Below are 13,050 nucleotides of genomic sequence, written 5' to 3' on the forward strand. Positions count from 1 at the left end.
TTAATTTAAACTTTTAAATTTTATATTTGTATCTCTTTTTTCTTATTCTAGAAATCTTATTTCCTAACAACATGAGCATAATTACTTATTTGCTTTCTCCTAATGTGAGTGCGTATACATATGTATGTATGTATATACGTATGGGGGTGTGTGTGTGTGTATATACATACATGAATACTAAATGCAGATTAAGATTACTTTGATGTTCTTTTGTCCTAGAATATATTCCTCTAGTGATTAAAGTAAATACTGTGTTTTGAAGTCACAGTATTATTTGTTTTGGTGTGGTTATGAAGCTAATGTGAAATATAGTTAAGGTTTATTTTCTTTGCTTTATATTTTTCAGGATTGACTTGTGAGTTAATTGTTTTATGATTATGTAAAACATTTACTTGGTTCCAAAGTTCAAACTCTGAAACTAGGTACAGTCAGAGAAGTTTAGCATTCATCTCTGTCTCCTCTATTCGTTCCCTCCTCTTTAAGGACAACCATTTTACTTTGTTTTTGGTTTATCCTTTCTTTTTCTTTTTTTGAAGACGTAAGCAAGAATGCAGATGTTTTTTCAACATTGCCTTTCTTACATAAAGGAAGTATACTGTAAACACTGTTCTGCACCTTGTTTTTTTCACTTAACAATATAGCCTGGAAATCACTCCACAGAAGCATATATGGAGAACTTCCTCACTCTTCTACTGCTGGGTAGTGCTTGTTTGTGTGGATATGTGATAGCATTCCTTTCTTTTTCTTCCCCACTCTGCTTCTGTCCCTCACTTTCTTCCTTCCTTTCTTTCTTCCTTTTAAAAAATTGCTGCAATGAATTGCCTTGGGCATATATCACTTTTTACTTTTGCTAGTTTATATTTGGAGTAGATTTCTAAAAGTGAGTTTGCTAGGTCAAAGGGTAAATACATACACATATATATGTATAATGTATATATGTGTGTGTGTATATATATACTTGTATATATATACACACACACATATATATACACACACGCACACCCCCCCACACATACACATAGGTACATGTATTACAAATTTACCCTCTCTAGGGACAATGTTTTTGCATATCCACGAGCAATGTATGAGGGTGTCTGATTCTTTCCAGCCTTACTAACAGTTTGTTATCAAAATTTTGGATATTTGCCAATCTGAAAGATGAGAAATGGTATCGCCTCATAGTTTTAATTTGCATCTATCTTATTATGAGATTGGACAGCTTTTTATTTGCCTAGGGGCTATTTGCATATTTTCCCATTAATGAAAATTATTTTGAAATTATTTTATGTTGCGCTCAACTTTAAATAATATCTATTGATCCTTTCCTGTGAAAAATGAGCAAAGAAGAGTGTTTGGGCTTTTCTGTATTTTTTGATTTGTGATTTTGCTAGTCTGTCCACCATGTCCCCAAATGTACTCTCAGTCCATGTGTATTGGATGCTTCGAATGTTCCTTTTATCTTTGTAATATTTTATTTTTTCCTTCAATTTGTTTCTTGAGTTCTTTTATCTTGTTTTTCATTCCCTCATGATGTTTTATTATCTCTTTTTTGAGTCTTGTAGCTCTTCTTGAGTTCTTTTTAAAAGAGAGAACTTGTGTATATGTGTGTATGTATTTATATTTGAGTCCACATATAACTATTTCACTGAACTCTTCTTCTGTTACCTTCATTAATTCTTGTTTTTATGAATTTTTTGGATTCCTCCTCCTCTTCTTCGTCTTCTTTCTTTTTCTTTTTTTGCAGTTTTTATGTACAGTTCCCATTACATTGTATGTCACCAGTCATTTCTTGAAGAACAGCATAGGGAGGATCAGGGCTTGAGTGGGAATGAATTGAGGTAGTTGGCAATTTTTAATCCATGTGTGATATTGAATATTTTCTCACTAACGTTATTTCCTTTGCCTCTAGGAAAAGTTTTCTTTCAGTGGTTGCTGCTCCAAAACTCAATATGCTTCACGGCAAAGTCCTTTAAGTCGCAGACTATCAGCATTGTGAACAGGTGATTCAACATCCCTTCCTTCCTTCCTTTACTCCGCTTGACCTCTACCAGCTCCCCGGCCAGGCGGTGTTCATTATAGACGGAAATGGCAGTCATCATGCTAATTCTGCCCTGCCACTCTTGTGATCCTATAGTGTCAAACTAGGTCTTTAGAAAGATATCCCTTTTATTCTCTACCTATCTACACCCTACATCTTAATATTCTAATCAAAGAACTCTTGGATAGGAATTTCAGGGTTGTGGCACTTACTTTTAGAGAAAATTATTTCCCAGTGAGTTGTATATAGACTTTCACCATCCCTTTTTTAAAAAATTTTATTTGGTTATGATTTAACTGTATTTCTTTATTCGTAATTTGAAGTAATGACAAGTTTCCTTGAAGATGGTGGTTTTCATTTTAATCTTTTTTTGTTTTCCATTAGTTTTGATGGAAGGAAGTAACATAAGCATGCATTTACTCTGCCATACATTGTAAGAAATCCTGGGAGACAATAGGATGATGATGATGATTATCTTAGAGATCTGTATAGAGTACAGAGATAAGGAAGCATTGCTTATTTCTATGTGAGCATGTGTGTGTGTGTGTGTGTGTGTGTGTGTGTGTTAAGATGTAAAGAGGATTGTTTGAGTTGAGGTAAAAAAAATGAGCAAGTATTTGTCTAGTGGCTATTGGGAAAGGCAGTCTAGGCGGAGGGAGCAGAGTGAATAAAAGTGTAGGGGCATGAAGCAGTATGGTCCATTCAGAGATCTTCAGATTCTTTGGATTCAGTACAGGGAGGAGGGAGGTCAAAGAGGTGGAGAAAGCTGGAGACATAGGACAGACCAAACTGCCTCAAGTCGTTTGGTAGAGACTGAACTTTATTATGTCAGAATGGGGAATTGTTGAGGGTTTTAAGCAGGGCATTAGTGTAGCATTATCTTATTTTGTATTAGAGAAATCACTTTGGGAACAGTTTAGAGAATAAATTGGAGGAGTGAAAAACTAGAAGCAGGGAGACCAGTTAGGGTATCATTACTGAGCTAAGGAAGTAGTAGATGGGATTGGAGAGGAAATGGCCAATATGAGAAGAGTTATGGGGATAAAAGTAATGTGATTTTTCCACAATGTGAAGGACAGGCAGAGCAAAAGAAAATATTCCAGCATTGTGTTCAAGTGACTGTGTTGAGTGCCCAGCTATATAGTGTTGTGATTAATCTAGATCAGAACTGAAGATGGTGCAACACGTTTTGGGGAAAAGATCATGAGTTCAGTTTTGAGGTGCTTGTGAGATGGCCTGATGGGGAATGGATCTGGGGGCTCTGAAGCTCAGGTGAGAGGTCTTGACTGTAGACAAAGTTTTGTGAATCAGAGATTCTAGGTTGAATTGAAGCTCTAGGATGAGATTGCTCTGAGAGAACAATGTCATGTGAGCAGAGGATCAGATGTAAAGGATTGAACCTGGGGTGAGACACCTACTGTTGAGAGAAGGTAGTAGATAAGGAGGAACCAGCAAAAGATAGTGGGGAAGAAGGATCAGAAGGGTAGGGGAGAAGCATGAAAGTGATCTTTTGAGGCCAGGAAAGTTTTATTTCCTGTTTAGTGAATACTTAGCATGCAGGATGAGAGACGTTAAATAGGGTTAATAGGTATATAGTCAGATCTCCTGGAGAAACTTTTAAAAAGTAGTGGTAAAATAGTGAATTTGTTGGTTGGATTGAAAGATTCTGGCACAGACTTTTTTTTTCTTAAAGATTGGTACCTGAGCTAACAGCTGTTGCCAATCTTCTTTTTTCTTTTCTTTTTGCTTTTTCTCCCCGAATCCCCCCAGTACATAGTTGTGTTTTTAGTTGTGGGCCCTTCTAGTTGTGGCATGTGGGATGCTGCCTCAGCGTGGCCTGAGGAATGGTACTATGTCCGCACCCAGGATCTGAACTAGTGAAACCCTGGGCGGCCAAAATGGAGCACCGAACTTAACCACTCGGCCACCGGGCCGGCCCCCCGGGCCCAGACTTTTACCAACTCTCTTCAAGAAGTATGGAAGAGTGGAAAAGCAGGAGGCAGAGGAGAAGCTGAAGTTCTCAAGACAGTTACATACATACAGTTTTCCCAAGTGTAATAGATTTATGGAAAAATGAATATAGTGTTTTCGAAAACTTTGATCTCATTTTCTTTATTTTGATAAGCACGTTCTTATTTATTTCTAGTTAATCAGAGAACAAAGAAGAAATGGGAGTTTTTTGGCTTCAAACTGAGGTTGACAAGAATTCCACTTCCTTTACCATTCTTTTTGATCTCTGCCTTTCAAAAATACCAGACCTTGGGAGAATTCACATATATTTGAGCTGTCTTAGAATATCATGGAATAGAACCGACCCATAGGCCCACTGGACTTGCAGCAAGAAAAGTCAATGTCACTTTCAGGGTGTCTATGAAGGACATGTTACTTCTGCCCTGGCTGCTTAAACTTGATGTCTTATAGCTGAAGGTTATTCTTGTTCTGGGTGATTCAATGAAATCTTCTCTGAGGTCTCACATATTAGATTATCTTCTTCTTAAATTTCAATTGGACTAATTTAGTTCTTTGGCTTTTTAAATTACACGTAGGTAACCTTCATGCTGGGCTTATCTGAAATAGGATCTCATAGGGTTTGTTTCTGGTGTAATTTTTATATGGTACAAAATGTCCTTAAATTGGAAGGCACTGCTATACAGAATAACCATGGGGCATTTCTGTCCTTTCTCCCTACTGCAATTTTGAAAATGTGTGCTATTATGAAATATAGGGTGAGCTTTTAGTGTGAACTGACATTTTATAAAATAACATGAAAGGTATGTTATCAGGAGAGGGGTAATGAGATCATCTTGTTAAATTCTTATATACAATGTTTCTTTTCAGTTAAATCAGAAACTGAATTATAACTTTTTGCTTTCTCTATTTTGGAGGGAGATTAGACTTGACTAGCCATTCACAATAAGAGGGACCTAATATAAGACCTAAACATAAGTAGAATCTGTTATTTTCCTTTGTTTTATTTCATATTGGTTAAGGCAGTCTCTTGGGGGTTTTCGTTTGTGGTTTTTTGTTTGTTTGTTTCACTATTTTTGCAGCTCTCATCTAGGTTGTGTGTGTGAGGAAGCAAGTTTTATTTTGGTTACTATGGCTAGAGTAAGCAAATGTTTTAATTTAATTTAATTTTGTTTGGGTCTGCTCATAAAGAATCCATAAAACTCATAATTTTTGCAGGGGAGGGGCTCAATTTGATTATTTTTCAAAGAACTGACAGTAAGGTGACTATTCAAAGGTTTAATGAAGAGAACTTCAAATGCTTCTGGGAAGCTTTTTAAGGTTTGAATTAAAACATGCTAAAGATACTTACTTTTTATTATAAAATGTAACATTGTTTTGTCCTGTTGAAACCCAGACTTCTTGGAAGCTAAGGAAATAAAAAGTGCAGGCTCTCGAGTATCCTGATATGCAGTGCATTTAACAGTTGTGGCCCTAATGCTGGAGCATAACTTTTGTGTACCACTCTGGAATTGATTTCAAAGGGCTCAAGATCCTTTATGAGGCTGTTGTGCATTAGACATTTTTTAAAAAGTGTATTTAGGCATATTGCATTTCTAATTAATGCACATGTAGGAAATATGCCTTAGATTTTGAAGGCAAGAGATCTAATAAAATGAAGTACCAGAGGGGAGCTTTGTTTTAAACTCTTTTGTTATGGGAACAAACAATGAAAGCACCCTTGAACAATAATTACAAGCTGTATAGATGAAAGAGAGATGTTTATCATTACTGTAGACAAGTAGACTCTGCTCTCCTACTGAAAAGGGGATAATAACGTCAACTAATGTTTGTTGAGCTCTTGCTAGGTGTCAGAGACATGGGCTAAGTTGTGGCTTTTATACGGATTTTCGTATTTAACCTTCAAGATCCTTTTGAGGAGGGTAGTAGTATTATTGTATAAGTGAGGAAACTGATGTTTAGGGAAGTTCAGTAACTTGTCTAAAGTCACCAGTGAACAGGGAACAGAGCTTGTATTCTCGCCTAGGCAGTCCAACTTTAAAGCCAATGCTTTTAATTACTGAGATCCAGTAGTGATGAGATGTAGGAGAAGTTAGACCTTTAGCAGATGGTCGGGGCAGCAGGGTGTCTCTCACTGGCTGCTGCATAGTACCCTGTGAGGGGCTGAGTAGAGCCGAAATCTAGCCCTTCCTCTGCTGGGCAAACTGGGGGCCTTCCTGCTCACACCTGCAGGGCTGTGTCTACTCAGAGAGTGGCACTGTTTTCTAATTCATTTGCCCAGAAGGGGCATGTTTTTCTAATTCACTCAAAGGCAAATCTTAATTCTATCAACCTCCTCTGAGTACCACTTGCAAAAATCCTTTAACTCTGACCTGCCTCTTCCCAGTCTGCTTGTTCCTTTGGTGGTCTCATGCCATCCACCTTTATGCTGACAACTCTAACATTTATATTTTTATCCCAGATTTCTCTTTCAAACTCTGCTCTTGTATATCCAACTGTCTACTTAACATCTTCACTTGGATGTCTAATATGCGTCTCAAATTTATCATGTCCCAAACTGGACTCTTCACCTTCCCGATTCTCCGGCAGTTGCCCCACCTCAGTTAATGACAACTCCATCCTTCCAGTTGCTCCAGACTAGAAAACTTAAAGATATCTTGAATTCTCTTTCTCCTGTATCCAATCTGTCAAGAATTCCTATTGGCTCAACTGTCAAAATATATCTGTAATCCGACCACTTCTGTCCACTTCTGTTGGAACCACTCAGGTCTAAGCCATAATGCTCTCTCATCTGGATTGCTCCAGGAGCCTCTCAGTGGTATCCCTACTTCGGCCCTTGCCTGCTATACTTCATTTTACTTACAAGAGTGATCTTCCAAAATACAAACCAGGTCTTGTTTCTCTAGTGCTCAAATCCCTGCAGTATTTCCCATGGGGCTCAACATCATCTGCAGTGCCCCCAACGGCTGCCCCACCATTACCTTTCTGACCTCTCTTACTACGCTCTTTGTGGCTCACCCCACCCCACTTACACTGGCCTCCTGGCTGTTCTGCAAACATGCCAACACTCTCCTGTCTTAAGGTTTTTGCTCTGTTGTGTCTGCCTGGAAGGCTCTTCCTCCAGGTATCTGCTTGGATAATTTTCTCACCTCTTCAAGTCTTTGCTCAAATATCTCCTTTTCAATGAGGCTAATCTTGATCTTCTTTAATACTGCAATCTACTCCACACTTCTCTATCACCAAATCCTACTTACTCTGTTCTACTTTTTCTTTTTTCCATAGCATATGTCATTTTCTAATTACTGAACAGTTTTCTTTTTATGATGTTTATTGTTTTTGTTCTCCCCTTTCCATAACTGGCTCAAGGTAGAAACTCAATAAATATAAGGTGAATGAATGAATAAAAGAATGATGCCCTATGGTCTAAGGTTGCCTTGGCTCTCACACCATTTCAGTCTTATAGCTCACCAAAAGTCTGGGTAGAAGAGCTCACACAGATTATTGATCTCTAAATAAATGCGTAGAAAGTATTTGTAAAGTGTAAGAAGAACATCTCCAAAGAAAGAAACACAACTGTTTCTCCATCATATGTATTAGGCAATTGCTTGATTTTTTTGACTCTCTGACAAACCTGAGATACTTTTGCTTACCAAGTGAGTAAAGCTGTGTGTATTTCTTTCTTGGCAGGCCAAACAAGCCAGCAAATGTTTGCATGGGAGCATGGAGGCAGGGATAGGCGTGGGGGTGGAGGTGGGCTTGGAAGACAGGTGTGTATAGAGATTGTAGTGGAAATTTTTTATTGTAGTTGTCCTCTTTCCACTTTATCTCACTTTAGCCAAGACTGAATTGTATAAAATCAGCTGATAATATGGTGCAGGCAAATCCCCAATGCTCCCTTTTCCTTTTTTTTTTTTTTTGATGAAGATTAGCCCTGAGCTAACTACTGCCAATCCTCCTCTTTTTGCTGAGGGAGACTGGCCCTGAGCTAACATCCGTGCCCATCTTCCTCTACTTTATATGTGGGACGCCTACCACAGCATGGCTTGCCAAGCAGTGCCATGTCGCACCTGGGATCTGAACCAGTGAACCCTGGGCTGCCAGAAGCAGAATGTGCGCACTTAACTGCTGTGCCACCGGGCCGGCCCCATCCTTTTTTTTACTTAAATTTGTTTACTATGATTTCTTAGATGATTTTTTTTTTGGTCAACTAACATTTGGTTCCTATTGCTTATGTTATTCCTAACTGCATGATGTTAACCCTTTTGAGAGGGACCAGAGGGGAGAGTGAGGCTTACAAAGTTTTGTTATGCATTCAAGATAAATTTTTAATGCCAATGTAAATAAATGCTCTGTTTAATGACATTATTTCAGTACTTAGAAACCTTTCACTAGTAGCTACTCCTTTCTTCTGACATTTTGGAAAATTAGAATATCAGATAAGATTAACATTTGTGACCTTGTTGGGGCTTGGGGCCTACTAAAACTATCTTCTCTGTCCAAAGATACTTTTTTTTTTTTTTTAAAGATTTTATTTTTTTTTCCTTTTTCTCCCCAAAGCCCCCCGGTACATAGTTGTATATTCTTTGTTGTGGGTCCTTTTAGTTGTGGCATGTGGGACGCTGCCTCAGCGTGGTTTGATGAGTAGTGCCATGTCCGCGCCCAGGATTCGAACCAACGAAACACTGGGCCGCCTGCAGCGGAGCGCGCAAACGTAACCACTCGGCCACGGGGCCAGGCCCTGTCCAAAGATACTTTTGGTAGAAGACTTGTAGACATGATCAAAGTGCTTTAAACTTGGGGAAGAGAAACCTATTCCTAGATAAAGCCATCAAAGTCATGTGAATGTGCACACACATATGTGTTAGTGTTATGACAATAATTACGGCATAGAAAGAACCATGTTAATAGAGACGGTGCATAGTAATTATTCAGAGAAAATCATACGGGAGAAGGTCAATAATAAATAAATAAAAATAATAAATAGAAGTACCTGGAAAAACACAAATTAAGTGGAATCATAGATACCAGTAAATCATGAATTGATTTTGTTCTTTTTTTGAGTCTTAAACATATTTATTTATTTTCTCATGAATGTAATGTTGAATGTTCACAAAATAATTTTAATAAAAGGGGTAGAGAAATATACATAGAGTGAATATACACTCTTGCATAAACTTAAGGAAAGAATAATAGCAGAGAGCATTTGGATGGGAGGAAAAAAGAGAGGAAAAGGACAGTGATATTGTTACAGAAGCTTATTGTAGCAACAATTTTCATGCTCCAGATTAAAAAACTGTTACAGTAACATAGTGTGATGATACATTTAAAAAATTTCAGGTAAGTCTTTTCTTAAAAGTGGAGCAACTGATGACATTTTTTTTACCCTCCCTCTCTGACAATCACATGTCTTGGAAGTTTGAGGAAAGAATGAGAGAAGCAAATGTGACCAGTGAGGAAGAACTGGTGATGCGGAGTGCTGGGCAGTCTGGGCAGGCCTGTCCTTAACATTCGCAGTGAGTGGAGTGAAGGTAGAACGGGCGGCCTCCATACCATGTACCTGTGCCAAACGTTCGGAAAACGGAAGAATTAAAGTGGAAATACATGGCAGTAATTCCTAGCAGTCAGCATGGATTCTCCAGGAATGAGTCATGTCAAACTAGAATTTTTTTTTTTTAAAGATTTTATTTTTTCCTTTTTCTCCCCAAAGCCCCCCAGTACATAGTTGTATATTCTTCGTTGTGGGTCCTTCTAGTTGTGGTATGTGGGACGCTGCCTCAGCGTGGTTTGATGAGCAGTGCCATGTCCGCGCCCAGGATTCGAACCAACGAAACACTGGGCCGCTTGCAGCGGAGCGCGCGAACTTAACCACTCTGCCACGGGGCCAGCCCCATCAAACTAGAATTTTTTTTAAATTGGATTCTGGAATAGGAAAGGAAGGGTATCTCTGTTTCAGCAAAGAATTTGAAAAATCCTCCCATATATTTTTTTTTTGGATAAAGTGAAAAAGGTGGATTATTTCACACAAAAGTGATTAATAACTGGTTGGAAAATCATATCTAAAGTGTTTCTTAATTGATCATTATATATCTGGAAAGAGGTTTCTAGTGGTATCAAAATCAGGTTTCATGCCTGCCCCTCACCTGTTCAGTGACTTTGGGGACTATAGAATTCATCCAGAACAAATTGATGAATAAACAGAAAACTAGGAGGGGGTGTTAATATATTGGGTTCTCTAAAACCAATTTTCGACCAGCAGGAACAAAAGTCTGGATTCCACATGACGAAATATTAAGAAGACAAAATAAAATGCTGCATTTATGGACAAATAAAAATTAATTGTCCAAATACATGATGGGGAAACTCGGGTGTGTGGTAATCCTGGAAAAAAAGATCTGAACAGCTTTAGTTGAAAAGTAAGTACAAAGTTAGATTAATTAGGTAAATATGATGACTGTGTCATGAAATTTAATAATCTTAAAGGAGAATCACCTGTCACCTTACAAACTGTTGCAGAAGTTTATTTTTTAAAAAATGAAATATTTGGTATTAGTGACTTTCCTATAGGAGGCTTATTATAGATGGTTAGGTTTCCGAGCCACCCCACAAGAACATGTCAATTTATGTAGAAGAAATACAGTTTTGTGAAGAGGATCTTGAGCTCTGGAATTTGGAGACAGTGGGTCAGGCGTTATGAAAGGGCGGTAGAAAGTTTTCTTTAATGTTTATGAGAGAATAGCCACCCCAAGGCAAATTTTGGAAATGGGTGAAATTTTCCACTGGCCTCTCTGCACCCCTCTCTGATCTAACATCCCTTTTTTTTTTTTTGTTTCTGCCAGGATATGACTGAAATACAATGTGGCATGTGCTGTAATAGAGTCATGCACAGGATGTCAGATGGAGAGCAATGAACTAGTTTATACTATTGTGTGATTGAATGTGCGTCCCCCCACCCTGTGACCTCTTAGAGTTAACTGCATTTAGAAATGAAATGCTTGTTAAACTAAATGAATTTAAAATTGATATAAGTTTGATTTCAAGCAGAGAATAGAGTGGAATGAAGAAAACTGAGGCATTGTGAACAAAGATAGCTTGGGGATAAGGGAAGGATGCACATGGGCGCATTTGCCCCGCCTTAAGGACTATCCCTAGAGACAGCTATTACTGCTGTCGAGAGATTTATTTTCCTTCCTTTGGTTCTGAAAACTAAGATTTTAATCTAGTCTGTCTCCACACCTGTACCTTTCCCACTTAACTGTTTCTATTGGGTAGAAGTTCAAAAGTGGCCGATTTCAACTCAACATAAGGAAGAACCTTATGAAAGTAATCACCGCTGTCTAATGTATAGTGAGCATCTCATTGTTTGTATTAATCCAAGCCCAGCACATTGTTGAAATGAAGGATGTTGTAGAAGGTATTCTTAAATTGTTTGGGAGGTACTTCCTAACTCTTAAGATTTTATGGATTATAAAATGCGAGTGCCTTGGAGGACTTTTGTTTTGGATTCACGTTGCGGTATTGCTACAAGAGTTTGGTAACAATTTGTCAGACTTTGATCTTCCTTTGACTTCACTTGCAAAATTCTGCAGTTTCTCTCTATTATTGCCCTGATCTCCAATCAGGATTATTGAATAGGACAGATACAAAAGATCCAAAAGATTTTTATAAGAAACAGCATTTATTCAAAGAATGATAACTATATGTAGTCAAGCTTCTTAAGGACTTGTTGGTTTATTATTTTATAATTTTTTCCATGGAAAAAAGAGCTCAACAACTTTCTTTCCTTAATGTGTATTAAAGACATGATCACAGATTTAGAAGATACTTTGGCTAAATTAGGTTTATCTTTTATCTCGTGGCTGAAAAACACTCTTCTAGCTGTATTACATATGATGTGGATAATTTTTACTCTCCTTAATGTTTTATTTTCCTTGCCTCCAATTTCTGGTGCTCAATGTAGCTTTGAAAACCCATTTGAATTCTGCATTGAAAGGACGTGTTTTTAAAGGCTGTGAGAGTTCACTTAGATTTTATTTTAGTTCACAGCAGTGTTCTTTACTTCTTGTCCCTGAGATGAGAGAACAAAGCAATATCAGCAACCTTGACTTGATTTATGTGTAGATAGGACCTGCCATGAGAGGAGTAACAAGTGAACCCCTTTGTGAGCACTCATTTGATGGAACCTTATCATTATGGAGACTGAAGGACACATTTTATTGATAGATTGGCTCTGGGCTATGCAGAAAGGTCACCGTGGGAATATCCTATCCATCAATTTAGATTTGCCTGTGTTCCAGGGAGTCAAAGTGGTAGGTGGAATGATTGGAAAACGAAACCCAAACCCAAACCCAAACAAATCATTTCAGTCCTAGAAATGCATTTGGGAGGAACCACTTGGCAGTAACTTTTGGAGCCTTTCTTGAAGCATGTCTCTCCATTTCAGATGAAAAGCTGAGAAAAAGGTTGTGTTTCTACTTTTAGAAAGTAAATAAAACCAGTGGAAAAGAGAGAGAAGCAAGATAGTAAAGGGCTAAATCATAGGGCTTTGTGTCTTTATATATTGATATATTATAGGATAATAGTAATTTATACTTTCATTTGAAAAGAAATGAATGTCTTTTCACTTAATGCAATTTGAATAATAATTCTTTTTCAAGGTGAAATGGCTTTTAAAAAGTAAAGGAATTGTAGGTGCTTTTGTGTAAGTGGCTTGTGGTAGAGTTAAGCATAAACTGAGAATAGGGACATACGTGACAATCTTAGGGGGCAAGGAGGTTCTGAACAGGCCATTTGGGTTCTGTTCAATAAGAGAACTATCTAGAAATGTGCTACATTTCAGAAAGTGTACTCTATCTCTGCAAATAACAATGCTAGTGGGTTTTTTACAAAACCCTCAACAGTTACAGTACAGTTGGCCTTCCAGATCCGAGGGTTCCACATTTGGGAGTTCAGCATCTAGGGTTCCCTCAACTGCAGATGGAAAGGCCTATGATGGTTGGGTCTGTACTGAACATATACAGTACAGACTTTTTTTCTTGTCATTATTC

General features: G+C 37.9%; 1 protein-coding gene across 3 annotated transcripts in view; it reads left to right on the top strand.

Moving 5' to 3' along the window:
- CTNNA3 (catenin alpha 3) overlaps nt 1–13,050 on the top strand; it is a 1,485,947-nt gene that overhangs the window by 29,260 nt on the left and 1,443,637 nt on the right. Inside the window, exon 2 of one of the 3 annotated variants that reach the window (XM_046655295.1) lies at nt 1,910–2,000. The exons of the other annotated variants lie outside the window; for them this stretch is intronic. The gene's annotated coding sequence lies outside the window, so the exon portion shown is untranslated. The remainder of the gene's footprint in view (nt 1–1,909; nt 2,001–13,050) is intronic. 3 annotated transcript variants of the gene reach the window in all.

Source organism: Equus quagga, chromosome 2 (genome assembly GCF_021613505.1).
Source record: "Equus quagga isolate Etosha38 chromosome 2, UCLA_HA_Equagga_1.0, whole genome shotgun sequence".
Lineage (NCBI taxonomy): Eukaryota > Metazoa > Chordata > Mammalia > Perissodactyla > Equidae > Equus > Equus quagga.